The 16,055-nt window shown below is 36.3% G+C and overlaps 1 long non-coding RNA gene across 3 annotated transcripts in view; it reads right to left on the bottom strand.

Moving 5' to 3' along the window:
• Positions 1-2,129: 2,129 nt before the first annotated feature.
• The window catches only part of LOC118161297, a 141,231-nt gene continuing 127,305 nt past the window's right edge, over positions 2,130-16,055 (bottom strand). For all 3 annotated transcript variants that reach the window (XR_004747928.1, XR_004747927.1, XR_004747929.1), the window contains 3 exons: positions 10,222-10,346; positions 5,057-5,126; positions 2,130-3,399 (listed from right to left, as the gene is read on the bottom strand). This is a non-coding gene — a long non-coding RNA (uncharacterized LOC118161297). The remainder of the gene's footprint in view (positions 3,400-5,056; positions 5,127-10,221; positions 10,347-16,055) is intronic.

Below are 16,055 nucleotides of genomic sequence, written 5' to 3'. Positions count from 1 at the left end.
AAAAAGAAAAAGAAAAAGAAAAAGAAAAAGAAAAAGAAAGAAAAAGAGAGAAAAAGAAAGAAAAAGAAAGAGAAAAAAATGAAAAAGAAAAAGAAAAAGAAAAAGAAAAAGAAAAAGAAAAGGGAAAAGAAAAAGAAAAAGAAAGAGAAAAAAATGAAAAAGAAAAAGAAAAAGAAAAAGAAAAAGAAAAAGAAAAAGAAAAAGAAAAAAAGAAAAAGAAAAAGAAAAAGAAAAAGAAAAAGAAAAAGAAAAAGAAAAAGAAAAAGAAAAAGAAAACAAACAAACAAACAAACAAACAAACAAAAAAACAGTTCAATTTGAATTTGTTAGAATTACCTGAATTACTAAAGATATTGGGAAAATCTTTCTAGATATATGCAGAAGAAAACTCCCCAACCAAATGAGTTTCATGGAATAGCCTTCACTGTAGGTTCTCAGAGGACAGGTTGGAGAAATTTCTCAAAGCCATTAAATTCTTAGAAAATTATTTATGCAATTGCTTAAATACAATTAGTTGATATTCCTCCACTACAGAAAAAAATATTAAATGAATCCTTGAGGTCTCTTTCATCCTTACATTTGTACTGTACAATTTCCACAGCTGCGATTTCTGTCACATCCACTTTACTCTCACAAGGCATGCTAGAAATCAACTTCTGAAGCTTGTTCAGTTTGAAGTCAAGAAGCCCTAGAAGAGACATTTGGTCTACAGTCTGTGTTCCCACTAGAACAGTCCAGTCCCGTGACACAGAAGCTTCCATTTGGCTGCCCTATTATGACTGAAGGTCCCAACCAACCCAAGCTGAAATGGAGCACCTGGGTCCATAAGCAGAGGGTATAGGTGGAAGCTCCAGGTGAGAGGTTGGTCAGGGCCATTAAGGCATGTTAGTGCCATCAGAGCCATGATAGGAGCACAGCCAGCCTGGCGATTATAGATGGTCACTAACATCTGAAGGCAGGTGCTTCACACTTCCCTTCAGAAAACTGCCCAAAGCCCACAAATGGTCAACTGTACTTTGAGTATTGAACAGTAACAGTGAAATCAAGATTTTGACCAAGATGGCTGAAATATTTGTTACTTTATTTTCAGCTCCAACAATGCCTACAAAGAAACTGTAAATGATTTTAGGCTTCTGCAGGATATTTTTCCATGTCGCAGACGCATTTGGAAGCAAACAGATGCACAATAGCAAATTATAAAATTTAATTTCAAACATTTAAAATTGCATTCTGGTGCAGATACGTAGACTAGTCATTTATAAATGAGATTCTTGATAAAGTACTGGTAAATAGATCCCTATATCATTTCTTGCTAGGACCAATGCAAGATGCATGTGTCATATTTACATCCTGCTAACTACAGAAGAGCTATTGTTTGTGTGTCAATTTATTCCATTTAAGTTTGAATACAATATATTACATATGAAAATCTAGTAAATCACTACAGCGAGACAAAGCAGAGAAGTTCACAATGTAGGATTGTCCCACGTCTGGGACCTTTCTGAGCTTCTGCTACTAATAATGTTGTTGTGTGCTCATTGAAGATTTTTTTTCCAAAAGCTTCAGGATAAATTTGCTATCAAAATAGATGACAAGCATTTTCACACCAAATAATGATATTTTAAACTCATAATTTATCATATTATGTGATGTCATAAATTAAATAAAGCTATATTAATTCTGAGTGAACACATCCTTCCAGTGAACAGCAATCCGTTCATATATACCCAAAGCACATATGACTGTGCTTTCCACAAAAAAAAAAAAAAAAAAAAAAAAAAAAAAAAAAGGTGGGGATGGGGGGAGATGGAATCTCCCAGAAGAAGACAAAAGTATTTCTCTAGTATATTCAAAAGATGAGGGAGTTTTCAGGAAGGAATGTCTGGAACGATAAATTGAATACAATCTGAATGCAATCACTATTAAAATTAAAAAGAAGCAAAGCAGATTAAAATGTTTGTTTAAAACCTAAAAATAAATCTGACATCAGTTTTCAGTCTCCCTCATTCAAACAGGATGTTGAATGTTGTCAGCAAATCTGTTCATTCAAATCTGAATCTGTTGTCAGCAAATTTTGTTCCAGTGGAGATGGGATAAAAACTGAGGTCCACACTGAACTTCCCTTTTTGCTGGTGGAAAGCCTGTGGGTGAAATCATATGTGAAAAATGACATAGAAAAATAGTCCACAAATCTATCTTGTTCCTGCTAGTTCTTTCACTGAAATCAGAAGAATAAGCAGCAGCATAAGCAAAAGAAAATGACTGCAGACTGAATGCATATCTTGAAACTACTTCTTTAAAATGACTGAGATCCAGAAACCCTAACACATAGGCTTGCTAGTATTTGTTGAAAACACAAAAAGGCATACCAGACTTCCCATTTACAAAATTAATTTCTCTTCTAACACAGAAGTAACAAGCTAGACAAAGATAGCTCTGTCAGTAGTTAAAATGTGTATCTGGTGGCAGGGAGACACTTAAATAAACAGCATGAATACAAGACTACCATCTGTCCACTAGATCTCAGCATAGAGGTTATCTTTTCCATCAGTCCTTCTTTCCATTTCAGCAACTCCCAATGGCTTCTTGCATCAAGAATGTAGACTCTTCTTTGTTCCTATAAAGGTGTCTTTCTTTCTGTGCCCTTGGAATTTGAACTCTGCTTCTGCTCCCTGCTGCTTGTTGGCCCCCTGATCTTCTTAGGGTCCTCAAAGATGTACTTGCTGTAGCAGTTCTTTTTCTCCTGGTTTTCTCCTTCACAGCACTGTTCTGCATTCCAGGATTTGAAGAAAGTACCTCCATTGTTTTTCAGTTCAGGACAGGAGTGCATAAAATAGCTGTCTCAGAGCACCTGAATTCAGGATGAATCTTCAGGGTGAATCTTTAGGATTAATTAAGAAGTGCTCCAGGACTGCACCTAATGGACTCCAAATACCAAATGGCATTCAATGCACAGAACCAGACTTGAGATCATTCAAAGCAACTCCCCGTAATGCAGATTGCATGGAAGCTAGGTCCTTGGTTCTGTTTCACTGCTACCCTGGACCACACTACTTGCTTAGAGAGCCAGATCTTCCTCTGCTCTGATGCCTTCCTCCCAGCTGTCCAGACAGAAAAAGCAACACATTGCATTTACATAGCAAACTGAGCAAAAATCAAGCAATTTTAACATCTCTCAACTTTTGAATAACTCACTTGTGAACATCACAGTGCCTCAGAGGGAACGCTTTACTGTTAGCTAGAGGGTTCCTTGGGGATGTAGGAGTTCTGGCTCAAATCACTGTTCAGTTTGTTTTCCCTCCTTTTGCTGGCTGTCTTCCTTCTCCTAAGAGAACATGTACTGAATCAGATGTTGTGGGAGAGAGTATAAAGCATGGACTTCTTCATTCCAGGACATATCTGGGAGGTAGGAATTGAGCTGCTTATTTGGATTTGGTTCATTATGAGCATGCCCTAAACAGGCAGTGAAGAAAAACTGACAGCAGAATTTAAGATGCATCTAGATTTTTAAGATCTGGATGGAGATACTGTAAGTACAAATGAAACACAAAAGGACACTTAGGCAATTTAGTATTCATCTATACTGTGCAAGGACCAAATGCAGACTCATCAAGCTAATTGTTGTCAGTCTTCTACATCCACACATTTTAGTTCAGCATGGTATAAAGCCACAATATAAGTCTTGAAAGTAATGCAGTCCTGCTAATGCCTAGCCCTGAATGTAAATAGTACTTATTAAGTCAGACACTTATTTTGTAGAGACAGAAGTGTAAGCTTCCAGCCCCAGAACCAATACAGCCTTCTCTGCTATGTTTCTTTTTAAAACATGCTCTATATAAAGTTTACATCTTCTCTGTGCATACAACCTCCAGTATTCAAATCAATTTTCCAGGTGTCTCAAAACAGGGAATTATAATTGTGCAGGTCAATGCAGATAGAGACAGATCAATACATTCCATGTTTCCAGCTAAACTGCAATCATATTGTTTCACTTTTGAATTTGATCTTCAGCTTAGTCTTACTTCTGAAGTTCTAAGTACCATTAATTTACATATAATTAGAAGGTTTCTAATAGTAGCATGATTTTTGACTTTGCAGGAAAAGGCATAACATGAACTGAAAGCTCAATCTTACATGGTGCAGAGAACAGTACCCTGCAGGTGAAGTAATGCAGATACATTACATAACTACTGGTGTCCCCAGCCACATTTGTACCAAAACATGGCACATTTGTACCAAAAAAATAAAATAAATAAAATAAAAACAACAACAAAAAACATTGAAATGCATGTAAAAAATACATGTTTGATGCAGCTGGATTCTGCATGAAGAACTGAATTCCATCGCTGATTTTGTTAAAAAAATTATCTGTCACTGGTATCAAACTTGTCATAAATGGCTCTCCTAATTTCTTATTTTCTGAGTACCATCTAGAGAACCTGGGTTTTGGCTTGCAGAAATATTGATCATTTACTTTTGTAATTAAAACCATGGGAAACATACAGAAAATAATTTAAACGTTCTAAAGGCTTTGAAAAATATGTCTCTATGTTTCAAAAATGACACTTTGAGATGCAGTTTCCTCTACATTTCTTGCTCATATGTAAATGGAGAATATTTTCTTATGTTTCCCAACATGCATTTTGAAGATGAATACATTACACATGCAAAGCAAACATTTCTGCATTATTTGTCTACTAAAAAAAAAATCCAGATGGAAGTCTGATAGGATTTTTTTAAACGTCACAGGTCTCTGTGACTACATGTAAATTCTGCACTTGGTATCACCTTAGTATATGTGTCACCTCCATGTGATATGATGGAACAAGAGCCATCTGATGGAACAATACCATCTCTCCACCTCCAATTCTTTTTCTTTCATCTCTTTCATGGTTTTCATGGAAATCTGGTTGAGCTGATCACACCTGAGTCTTGGTGAGTTTCAATTGGCAAAGGTGGATGAAGGCTTCAAGCAAGCAAGACAAGACAAAGAAACTATTCTGTTACCTGAGCAGAAATTACACATGGTACAGTTAATAAAACATGGAGTACATACTGAAGATAAACCATATATTAAATAGCTCTCTGTTCAATAGACATCCTCAGCAATGAATGAGATTGGCATTCTACCAAAAAAAAATGGTAATAGTAAGACCTCTGGAAAACCAAGCATAGCACTTGTACAGAGCAGACATTTAATATAGACCAAAAAAAAAAAAAAAAAAAAAAAAAAAAAAGCTCATAATTCTGCATGCAATCTTAGTATTGGCATTTTTGAAATGTTATAATCATTATACTTATTTTATATATGTATATATATTAATCATCATATATAGTTTAGTAGTTTTAAGTAAGCAAAAATGTACTTAGTAATTGAGGAAAGTATAACACTCTCCAATTCCATCAAACATATATTCAGGCAGACAATAGCTTATAGTAAAACAACTATGATACTCAAACAAGGAGCATTACATTCTGTCCATATTTCACTTGAAACAATAGCCAAGCACATTGCTTATAACAGTAATTTTGGACATTGCCAAGGCTCTGGAGAGAGATGGAAAAGCTGCTGGGCCCAGCCGTCAGGTGTGTTAAAGAGATAAGGGAGCTGGAGAGCTTCTTTGAAAAAAGTTGTCTGAGAAGTTAGGAGGGGGAGTTTAGGTTGTTCTTTTTTTCTTTTTTCTTTTTTTTTTTTCTTTTTCAGGCCACACATGCTCAAAGAAAAATTAATATTCCATATCTCAAAGGAATCCATGCAGTAAACCTGTAAGAAATACCAAAAAATCATAAGCAGTACCCAGTAACTTCTGCTCTCAGTGGATATGTGTATAGAGATGATGAAAAGGAAGCTAAACAGCAAATTGAATAGCACAGTCTCTAAAATAAATCACAGTATTCAGTTCAAGAGTAACCAACATTCTCAACATTCTTTTTGGCAAAACAATAAGAAACTATTGCCAACTCTGCAGTCTTCCAAATTCATTTCATTTTTTAAACTGTTGCATTCCTTCACTTCTAGAGAAGTCAGTGTGTGGTGAATGTTGAAGAATATATCTTCTTTCCATACCAGATATTCCATATACTTCTGGCTGTCCTGCTTATTCTCAAGAAAAAAAAAAAAAAAAAATCAATGAAAACAATTAGTTAAGTGGAAATTATATGTTTGATGGTTCAGCAAAGTTCAATTATTTCCAAATGTGTGTATACTAACCTTTGTTGATGAGTTCAAGTAATTTAGATTATTCATGCAAACTAGAAATGAGTCACAAAAAAAAAAAAAAAAAAAAAAAGACGACTTTAAAAATGGTCTCAGCTCAATTTCTCTCTTAATTATGACCTCTGCTTGTTTAAGACACACACAGATTGTTCTGAAGTCATACATCATACAGAAAATAAAGATCTGAAGAATTTTCAATAGGTCCACTTAATGTGTTACCAGTCAATTCAAGCCCCTTACACTCTACACGTATTTCCTTCCACTAAAGATGATAGAATATGATTCAAAACAAGGCACTGAGCTACAGATTTCTTTAGTTAATGAAGTCCTTTCACTTTTTATATGGGAAAGAAATATGAAGAATAATATTAAATTTGCATGTGGGTCTATGTTCTTTCAAATGCATTTGGGATTTTCTGTCTCATAAACCTTTAAGGTTTTCTGGAGAAAAAAAAAAAAAAAAAAAAAAAATCACACAAAAATAAATGCTTTGTATAGTTAAAAATATATTACTCATTTGCTTTTTATGAACATAAGATGATCATATCTTTTTCTGAAACACCTCCATGCAAGTGTAAACTACAAAATACTCAGATTTTTAGGAGATCATAAATTTCAGTTTTGAAAGTCAACCTCAGTTAACTGCAAAACTTTCATGTTTAGATGTTATATGATTGCTAAAATTTTGAACATTTAAAATCAAGACTGAGACTGATGGAAAGTAGGGTAAAATACTTCTTGTATGACTTTGTGGTCAATATGGATTGTACACTCAACCCTGTCTCCTACACCATGAAAGCAAGAATGTGGTCAGCTAAAGATGACAGAATTGTCAATCAAATGTCTTTTAACACTAATGCATCACAAGACCACCCTGTCTGGTAGATCTGGTGAAGAAAACAATAGAACAAAGCGTGGATGTGCACATTTTTTTTCTTTTTTCTTTTTCTTTTTTTTTCCCTAATGAAAAACTAAGGTTCAAGAATTACGTACTTGAAAAAATGAATGTGAAATTCATGTCTGTGTTAACTCTTCAACTAGTTTTTCTTCACATCTCAAAATTATATAGCACATATTATTGTGAAAATTTTAATAAACGCTAGAGATTTTGAGGCACTATACACCTAAATGTCCCAGCAACAAACTGATTTATTTCTTCACTCTCTAACTGCACTCTGTGCTGTCTCATAAGAAGAAGGGAAACCTGCTCAAAACAAAGAGAACAGAAATGCAATAATGGGAGGAACCAGTAGAAAACCAAACTGATCTTAGATCAACTCTATATTTAGGCACATTCAACTGGGACACATGAAAGGTGACTGGTTATGGATTTTAGATGGGCCAGTGTGGTGGCTTTACTCAGCTATGCAGCTGAGCGCCACCACAGCTGCTCTCTTACTCCGCCTCCTCAAAGGGAATGGGGGAGAAAACACAATGGAAAAGGCTCAGGGGTTGAGATAAGGGTGGGGAGAACACTCAACAATTATCGTCACAGGAAAAACAGACTCATCACAGGGTGATTAATGTAATTTATTGCCTATTAATAACAAGCTAGGGCAGTGAGAAACTAAAAACAAAACAAAACACCATCCACCAATCCGCCCTCTTTTATGCCCTCCCCTTGAGCAGCACAGGTGAATGGGGAATGGGGGCTGCAATCAGTCCCTAACACTTCATCTCCACCGCTCCTTCATGGTCACTCTGCCCCTGCTCCAGTGGGGTCCCTCCCACGGGATGCCGTCCTTCCCGAACTGAGCCTGTGGGGGCTGCCCACAGGCAGCAGCTCTTCAAGAACTTCTCCCACACGGCTCCGTACCATGGGGTCCATCCCGCAGGAGCAAACTGCTCCAGCCCGGGTCCCCCACGGGCGCCAGCTCCCCCCAGACCCCTGCTCCTGCGTGGGCTCCTCTCCATGGGCTGCAGCTGCGGCCCGGCGCCTGCTCCTGCGGGGGCTCTCCATGGGCCGCAGCCTCCTCCAGGCCACCTCCACCTGCTGCACCAGGGGCTCCTCCACGGGCTGCAGCGTGGAGATCTGCTCCATGTGGGACCCATGGGCTGCAGGGGGACAGCCTGCTCCACCAGGGGCCTCTCCACAGGCCGCAGGGGAACTGCTCCTGTGTGCCTGGAGAACCTCCTGCCCTCCTGCTGCACTGACCTTGGGGTCTGCAGGGCTGGTTCTCATTCCTCACTCTCCCAGGTGCTGTTGAGCAGCAAGCTGTTTTTCCTTTTCTTAAATCTGTTCTCATAGAGGCACAAACAACATTGCTCATTGGCTCAACCCTGGGCAGTGTGGGTCCCTTCTGGAGCCAGATGAAACTGGCCCTTATCTAATGTGGGACGGCAGCTTCTGGATTCTCCACACAGAATCCGCTCCTTCAGCTCCCCACTATCTAAACTTTGCCACATATACCCAATGCAGTCAAAAAATTAACCTTAGATTTAGAAGCCTTGCATTTAATTCCCTATCATGCCGCAGACTTTCTTGGTGTCTGTGTGCAATTTATTTTCACCTTTGCCTTCAATTCAATTCCCCACATGCAAAACTTAGGGTAGTATCACACAACAGAACCCATCAATGATTTCATTATCAGAATGTTACAGTGGCTTAGGATATATTGTTTTGGATAAGGGCAGACAGAAGACAAGAGAAACAGAGGTTTCTGGTAAGGTGAACTGCGTCCAGAGGGGAAGTCTCCAAAATAATTATGCCCATTAATACAAGCTCTGCTTTGAGTGGGCTGTAATTCAGGTTGCCAAAATTTATGCTATAATGTCACCCTGGGTATTTATACACTTAAATCACTTCTTTTTCTTTGTTTAAATCAGAGCCCTAACACTATTTTGGCCCATCTTTTTGTGCTGCAATAGAGTGATATTTATGAATACGGTGCCCTTTCAGTTTAAGTCTATAATTTAAGGCAACTATGAAAGTCAAGATTCAGTTATACCTACGTCCAGAAGTTCACAGAAGCCCTGGTAAGGGTGGCACTTTTATTGAAACCAGTCCTAAATTAAATCAATTACACAGTTTTTGGAATTATATAGATTTAACTATCAAAGATTATTTCTTTTTCTGATTCCCTCAGTATAGAGCAGTTTGCAAAGGGCTAGCTGGTAATTGTATCTGTTTCTGTAGATTAGTTTCACTTTAAAAATAATTTTCTAAGCTATATGATTATTGCCCTCAATCTGAGTGAATGAACTGCTGAGAATGAAACATATAATGCTGCTCTGAATCCCAGCATGGACAGGCCAGTTCTAAACTGCATTAAATCATGAGGTTCCTCCTCAAAGGACACAGACAGGCCATGAAAAGACATTTCATGAGCAGGATCAGCAGTATCAAAAACAGTGTGGAAGACAAGACAATAATTTAACTTATATGCAGACCCACAGTCTCCATCTCTTCCCTATATCAAATACATACACAGTTCAGCTGTCTGCAGCTTCCCCATGCCTTTTTAGTACCTATATATATCACTTATTCACCCTCCATGGGGTTTCTAGGAGTAATGGCAATTAGAATAGAATAGAATAGCCTAATGGAGTTGCAACCCTTCTTATTTTGTTATCTCCTTATAAGCATCACCTGCTCCAATACCACCTCTTATGAGGCATCTACAAAACTGCACAGCCCTCTTCCCCACTCATTCAGGTCATGTTCATGGCCACTTAAATGGAACAATTTATCCTCAGGGAAGGAAGAGTCACACTTCAGTTAATGATGATGCTGAAGCCAGTAGGGGACAATGTAAAGGTTAACTGGAATATTTTGCAGCTGATATATTAACAGAATCATGCAGTTCCCTGTGAAGAGAGCTATTGCTCTTCACCAACATGGTCCTGCTCTGTATAAACCATCATAAAATAAAGATCTGAAGCATAAATTTAACTAAAGCAAGAACTCACTAAACAGTATTCAAAGACGGGAGGAAATATTTCCAAATATTTTTAAATTGGTTTCATCAGCTGTAAATGTTGATCTCGAATTAATAAAGTGATACCTTCATAGCGTCCTCAATGACTTCCTAAGTCAGATATACTTTACAGCTTTTGCGTGGCTTCAAGTTCCTCTGATAAAGTCTTGAAGGTACAGTCCATTGAAATCAATTAAACTGCTGAGAGCAGGCTATAAGGACAGTAGGAAAGTGTTGAGATTTGTTCAATAAAAAGCAAGAATAGTAAAATATCGATCAGTAAGTTTCTTCCAAATGCTTTGAAAATGTCTACATACATAACATTTAGAGTGGCACGATAGGTGGTGCCAAAATGACCTTTTGAACAAATGAAAAAAATAATACAGAGAGCTTAAAATCACCCAGTCAAGGACTTGAACAGTATTTCTATGTAATAGAGATATAGTAGATTTCCATTATGCTATGAAGAAATCTATCAATATGGATTTATAACATAAACTGAATCAATTTTCTGAAATGAATTTGTGACCACTCTTGCTATAGGAGAGTTTTTCATCTTACACAAAATAAAGCACAGAAATTCAACCAAAAAATGTGTATTTCAGAAACAAGACTCATGCCTTTGGAACCCTGCAAATGATGCATTTAATCTAATATACTGCATACTAGTTCATACCTTAACATTTTTCCCTAGTCTTACTCTTTATGATGGAACATATATTAATTAAGTTTTTTTGTCTATATATATTTTTTTTTGGGGGGGGGAGGTGGAATTTTTAAGTCCACAGAACTTTTAAAAGCTGCTTCAAAGAAAAGGGGGAAGGATGAGGAAAGTAGAATCTTGGATTTTTGTCTATGACTATTTGAAAACAAGTAGTTTAGTCCAATACATTTTCAGACAGATTTGCTAGATATATATTCTCTAGAGCATGAGCATAAGGAAATATTCTTTTACTTAGTTGCTAGCCCCAGATTCCACTCCAGCAGCAAACCCAGCTTGTAGAGTCCTGAAGCCACTCAGGACTCTAATAAGAGGAATACAACCAATATGCCAGTAAACAAAATTGTAGTTCAGAGACGTAAAGATAAAGTATCTCCTAGCCCCAACACTCCTAAAGACTGTATTTTCCTCAAACTTCTCTATCTCAATATGCTTTCCTTCCCTAGTTGCTTTTATTTTCCCTCTCTTTTTCTCTCATACAGAAAAAAAAAAAAAAAAGAAAAAAAAAAGAAAAAAAAAAAAGAAAAAAAAAAAGAAAAAGAAAAAGAAAAAAAAAAGTTAACAGAATCTTTACAGGGGATTCTCACTGATTTCTTCCAGGGTTCACCTGATGTTGTGACTCAGATCTCAAGATCTCGAGTGACAGCAAATTCGCCAATTAACCCAGCTGAAATAAGAACTGACCAGGACCAGACTCATATACCTATTCAGTTATATAGTTTCACATTGATTTTGTCAACCTAAGAGAAGGTATTGTGCACAAAACCAAGAAAACAAAGATAAAACCACTAGATTACATGGAATATAGCCCAAATTTCTCAAAAGATATTGTAGACTTTATCCTAAACTAAGTGAAACATTTCTACTCCAATTAGTATACTATGTGGGCCCCAAAGGACCAAAAACAATTAAAGTCACTAGAGAGTGTCAGTTCTTGGGGAAAAAAAATGAAATAGTTTTATTAATTTTACTTCTAAAAGTTGGTTTTCTGTGCAACTACAGAAACAGTACCTTTACAACTGTGACAGAAGCCATCCATAGTAGTAATCATTTACAAAATTTCCAAATCACAGTAGTCCACATTTGGCCTTGGCATGAAAGCCAGCCATAGACACAAAAATCGTGGTTTAAACAGAAGGATCAGGAGGAGGGGCAAATGATCCCACTCCCAACTTTACTCCTGCCAGAACCTGGCTGCGTCACTTGGCCACTGAATTTGGCTGTGGCAACTGCCGCCAAAGGCAAGAGACAGGTTCAGTGGCCTGCAGCACCAGAGAACAGGGCTGGAAAACCCCAGAAGCAGCAGTCCTTCTTTGTGGTCCCCCCATTATACCCTATGTTTAGTAGCCACCAGATCATCTGAGAAACAGGAGTATTCATTCAGCCTGTCCTTCCTAAATTCCCTTAGTAAAACACATCTTTCTGAGTTAAAAGGGAACATGTCATCTGTTGTAAACAGGAATCCAACCCATTTCTCTGAAGGTGCTTATAATTAAATAGCATAAATCAATGGAGTTAGCCTTTTGACACAGTAGTTTTAATTAATATATTTTTAATCATACATGACAAGATATATCTGCTAATGAATGATGACACAGGCTAGAGAATGGAGTATGATATTGAGCCTTAGGACTTCTGCATTAAGTGTGACTGTATTACTGATATGTAAAGACTTTAGCAACTAGCTTACATTCCAGCTCAGGAAAGCTCCCAAAGTGTTCATATGTTTGACTATAAACATATGAGTTGCCTATAGACATTCCAAAGTGTCTTTCTGAATCAGAGCATTCACATACAGATAGCTTTGTATCTCTACCTGGACAATAGAGACTACTTAATCTAATTGTACTCTCACAGGAACAAAAAGATAATTTAGAAACAGTTTGGGGCTAAAAGATATCATTCACTTCCTCTTCTTGAGACAGCTTTTCTTCTTAAACAGAGCTAAAGAAGACAGAAAAAAAATAGTAATAACTTTATCTCCATGTAATGTTAGTGATGTGTTTGATGGTCCAGTTCAGTAGAAGATCAACAGCATATGAAGATTTCCCCAGAGACCATCATCATTACTGGAGTAGATCTCATCACAATTCAACACATTTATTGCTCTGCCGCTTTTCACAGATGGCTGTGACACTAGTTTTCCTCGTTGTCTTTTTTTAGCAACTGTACTTTAAAGAAAACAAGCTGGACTAACAAATCTTGTTAAGATTCTAACATAAAGCCCTAAAAGGATAGAAAAAAGTTTCAGTTAAGAGTGAAATGTACCATATGCCCTCCAACAACTATGCATCATGTAGAACCACCTTTGTGAATGTCTTGTTGCTCCCAATTGTACCTGGATGTCTGTGGAGATAAAGCTTTTACTCCAAGCTGTAAATTTGTCTCTTTTCATTATTTTTGACAGTTCTGTAATACGTGTTTTTTTTTTGTTGTTGTTTATTTTTTTTGAGAGAGAGAGATTTTATATAGATAAATAGAGCTTGGTAATTAATGGCTCCATAGATGGCCTCTACTATGAACATTTTCAGTTCAAGAATGCAAGCCAATTTTAATTAATTGGGCTGAATTTTTAACCTACTTGTTTTGTATGGGACTTATTAAAGATAAAAGTGATGTATGGAGAGTCATACATCATGTCTTGAGTGTATGTTATAACCCTTATTTGCATAATAAAAGAGACTGTGCATAAGCTTAATAACAATCATAAATGTATATTAATGAAGACATTTATAGACACATGAAAATGTATTCAGCATAAGGAACAAAATCTAAGTTATTAATGTTGACAGATTCAATACAGATGATGCTATGTATGTTAATATTATTATAAATCCTTATTGTTATTCATAGGCTTATATTAATATTGTCATTATGAATCATATTCTGTCAGTTCCCATGAGAAAATAAAAATACATAACGGCAATACATAGTGGCAAAGTGGCATTGTTGTGTTTATACTAATGTCAAGTTCAAATTAAAATTAGTTCTAAAATTAGTGGCAAAGACAGTTTCACGTATAAAAATAATAAGCATTCCTGATAATGTTGTTGATAAATTGATATTGAAATAAGCAGCTTCAATAACTACAGAATGAGTGTGTTTGTTGTCAATGTAATGGAAAATAACCTTTTGAAGTTGTCATTACTGGCCAACGAATAAGGAAAGCAATGTGCAGACTCTACCTATCAAAATGTGATCATTTTTTCTATTCTATGATTCTATGATTTTTCCTGATGACATTTATTTTGCCTTACTATGGGTTTATGGATTTTGCCCTTGTTATTTTTGATATTTATGCCTCCCAAGCCTCTTTCAAGGGTTGCTGAATGGCACAGACAGCTCGGGGATCCAAACTCAGGGTACTCACTGGGTATTCTCAGGTTCACTGAGCAGTACTTCAGCTTCCTTCACTCCAGTTTCTCTTAAGGACCACATGCAATCTTTGGTCCAGAGTTGTGTTAGGAGGATCATATTTGTTTGCTTAGTTTCTTAAGAAGGCTTTAAATTATTTTTCTTAAGAAGGCTTTAAATGCGAACTTACAGACATTTGGTTTAAAGTTTTATTATCATGACTGAAATTGTTTCACCTTTTCTTCTTAACACTGTGTCAACATGGAGCTGTGTATTGCATATATGGTACAGTCACTGCTGTTTTTATAAGATGACCTAAAGTACCTGGGAGCTGCTACCCACAGACACAAATTTAAACTTTGACCATTTTTTCTCCTCTCTCCCTTTTATTTTGCTTAAGCAAAAAATTATATATGAAGACCTACACAGAAATAGGACTCAAGGTGTTATAATTTTCCAGACAGAGGTTAAAAGAATTTTAATACACCGTACCATACAGTGAGCACCATTCATAAGAATTAATATTTGGATTGAATGTTGCTGTTCTGAATTTTTAAGAACATCAAATACAATAGCCACACATAGAGAGTTTTCATTTTCAAGAGGTTGACATTTATTTAGTTTTATTTAATCATGTATAATATTATATTTTATAAATTAATATAATGCATAATAAAATAGTACATATTTATTTATGGATTCTCGTGAACACATGACATACCTCCTGTAGCAGCACATGTAAATGGGCGTCTCTGTGAACAAATGACTTTCACACATCTAAGAAGCTATCTCTTCATTCAGTCACTTAATTTTAATGTTTACTCACCATAGATACTTCATAATTTAGGTGATTGTTCTATCGATAGATATTGTCCATATATTTTTTTAATGTCTAGGTTTAACTAAGGACACAAAAATCCATAAAATGAGAAACTGTGCACAGGATATATGTACTAGAAGTTATTTCTTTAGTTCTTTTTTCTGTTCCCTGACGAGTTACTCTTATTTCAACCTATGCCTTACCAGTGTCATACTGGCCTAGATAAAAGCTGAAAACCTACATAGATGGAATACCTTTTTCCAACTGTGACGGAAACTTTTTATCCTGCTTGCGAAGAGAAATCCCACTGTCATTTACATTAATACAAACCCACTAGATTAACACCATTGAGATGAATTGAGTTATTCTGCTGTAACATTGGTCAAAACCTGACAATCTACGTATGGAAAGTTACTTCAAAATGGTTAATGAGTAGTTTCCACTAGCACCTGTATACAGCTTCCATAGGTAGTAAGTATGCAGAAAAAAAAAATGCAAAAGATGACAAATGCAAAAGGAGAATCTAATTTTAAAATCAGAAAGAAATATTACATCATGTTGACCCAAATAAGAACTGCTAATTCTGTCTGTGAAGTGCTAATCTTATTTCTTGTTCAGGAAAAGATTATCTTAGTAATACATAGGACCCTGCTTCAGACAAACACTCTAGGGGTATGATTAGTTTTAATAATATAAATTATCCCATTAAAATCTATTTACCAAATCAGGAAATAAAATAGCTCAGAGAGCAGTATTGCTCAATCTCTTGTAGTAAAGCACCCATTTTTAGCCTAGGAATGCAGAAATTTGCATGGATGTCACGGCAGAAAAGTAAAAGAAAACAGTACTCTAAAAAGTGTTTCAAAGCTGAATTTTCCACTTAATGTGCAGTACTAAAATCAAGAGGATTCTCTTAGATAAATTTTCAGACTGTCTTGATATTTGTACAGGTAGTTTTCACATAAATCAGTGGTGGTGCTACCCTTAGGTCATGTCTTTCTAATACCACCAAAACTGAAGAAAAGA

The sequence above is a fragment of the Oxyura jamaicensis genome, chromosome 2, assembly GCF_011077185.1.
Source record: "Oxyura jamaicensis isolate SHBP4307 breed ruddy duck chromosome 2, BPBGC_Ojam_1.0, whole genome shotgun sequence".
NCBI classification, from domain to species: domain Eukaryota; kingdom Metazoa; phylum Chordata; class Aves; order Anseriformes; family Anatidae; genus Oxyura; species Oxyura jamaicensis.
This window is presented reverse-complemented; position numbering and strand designations above follow the sequence as displayed.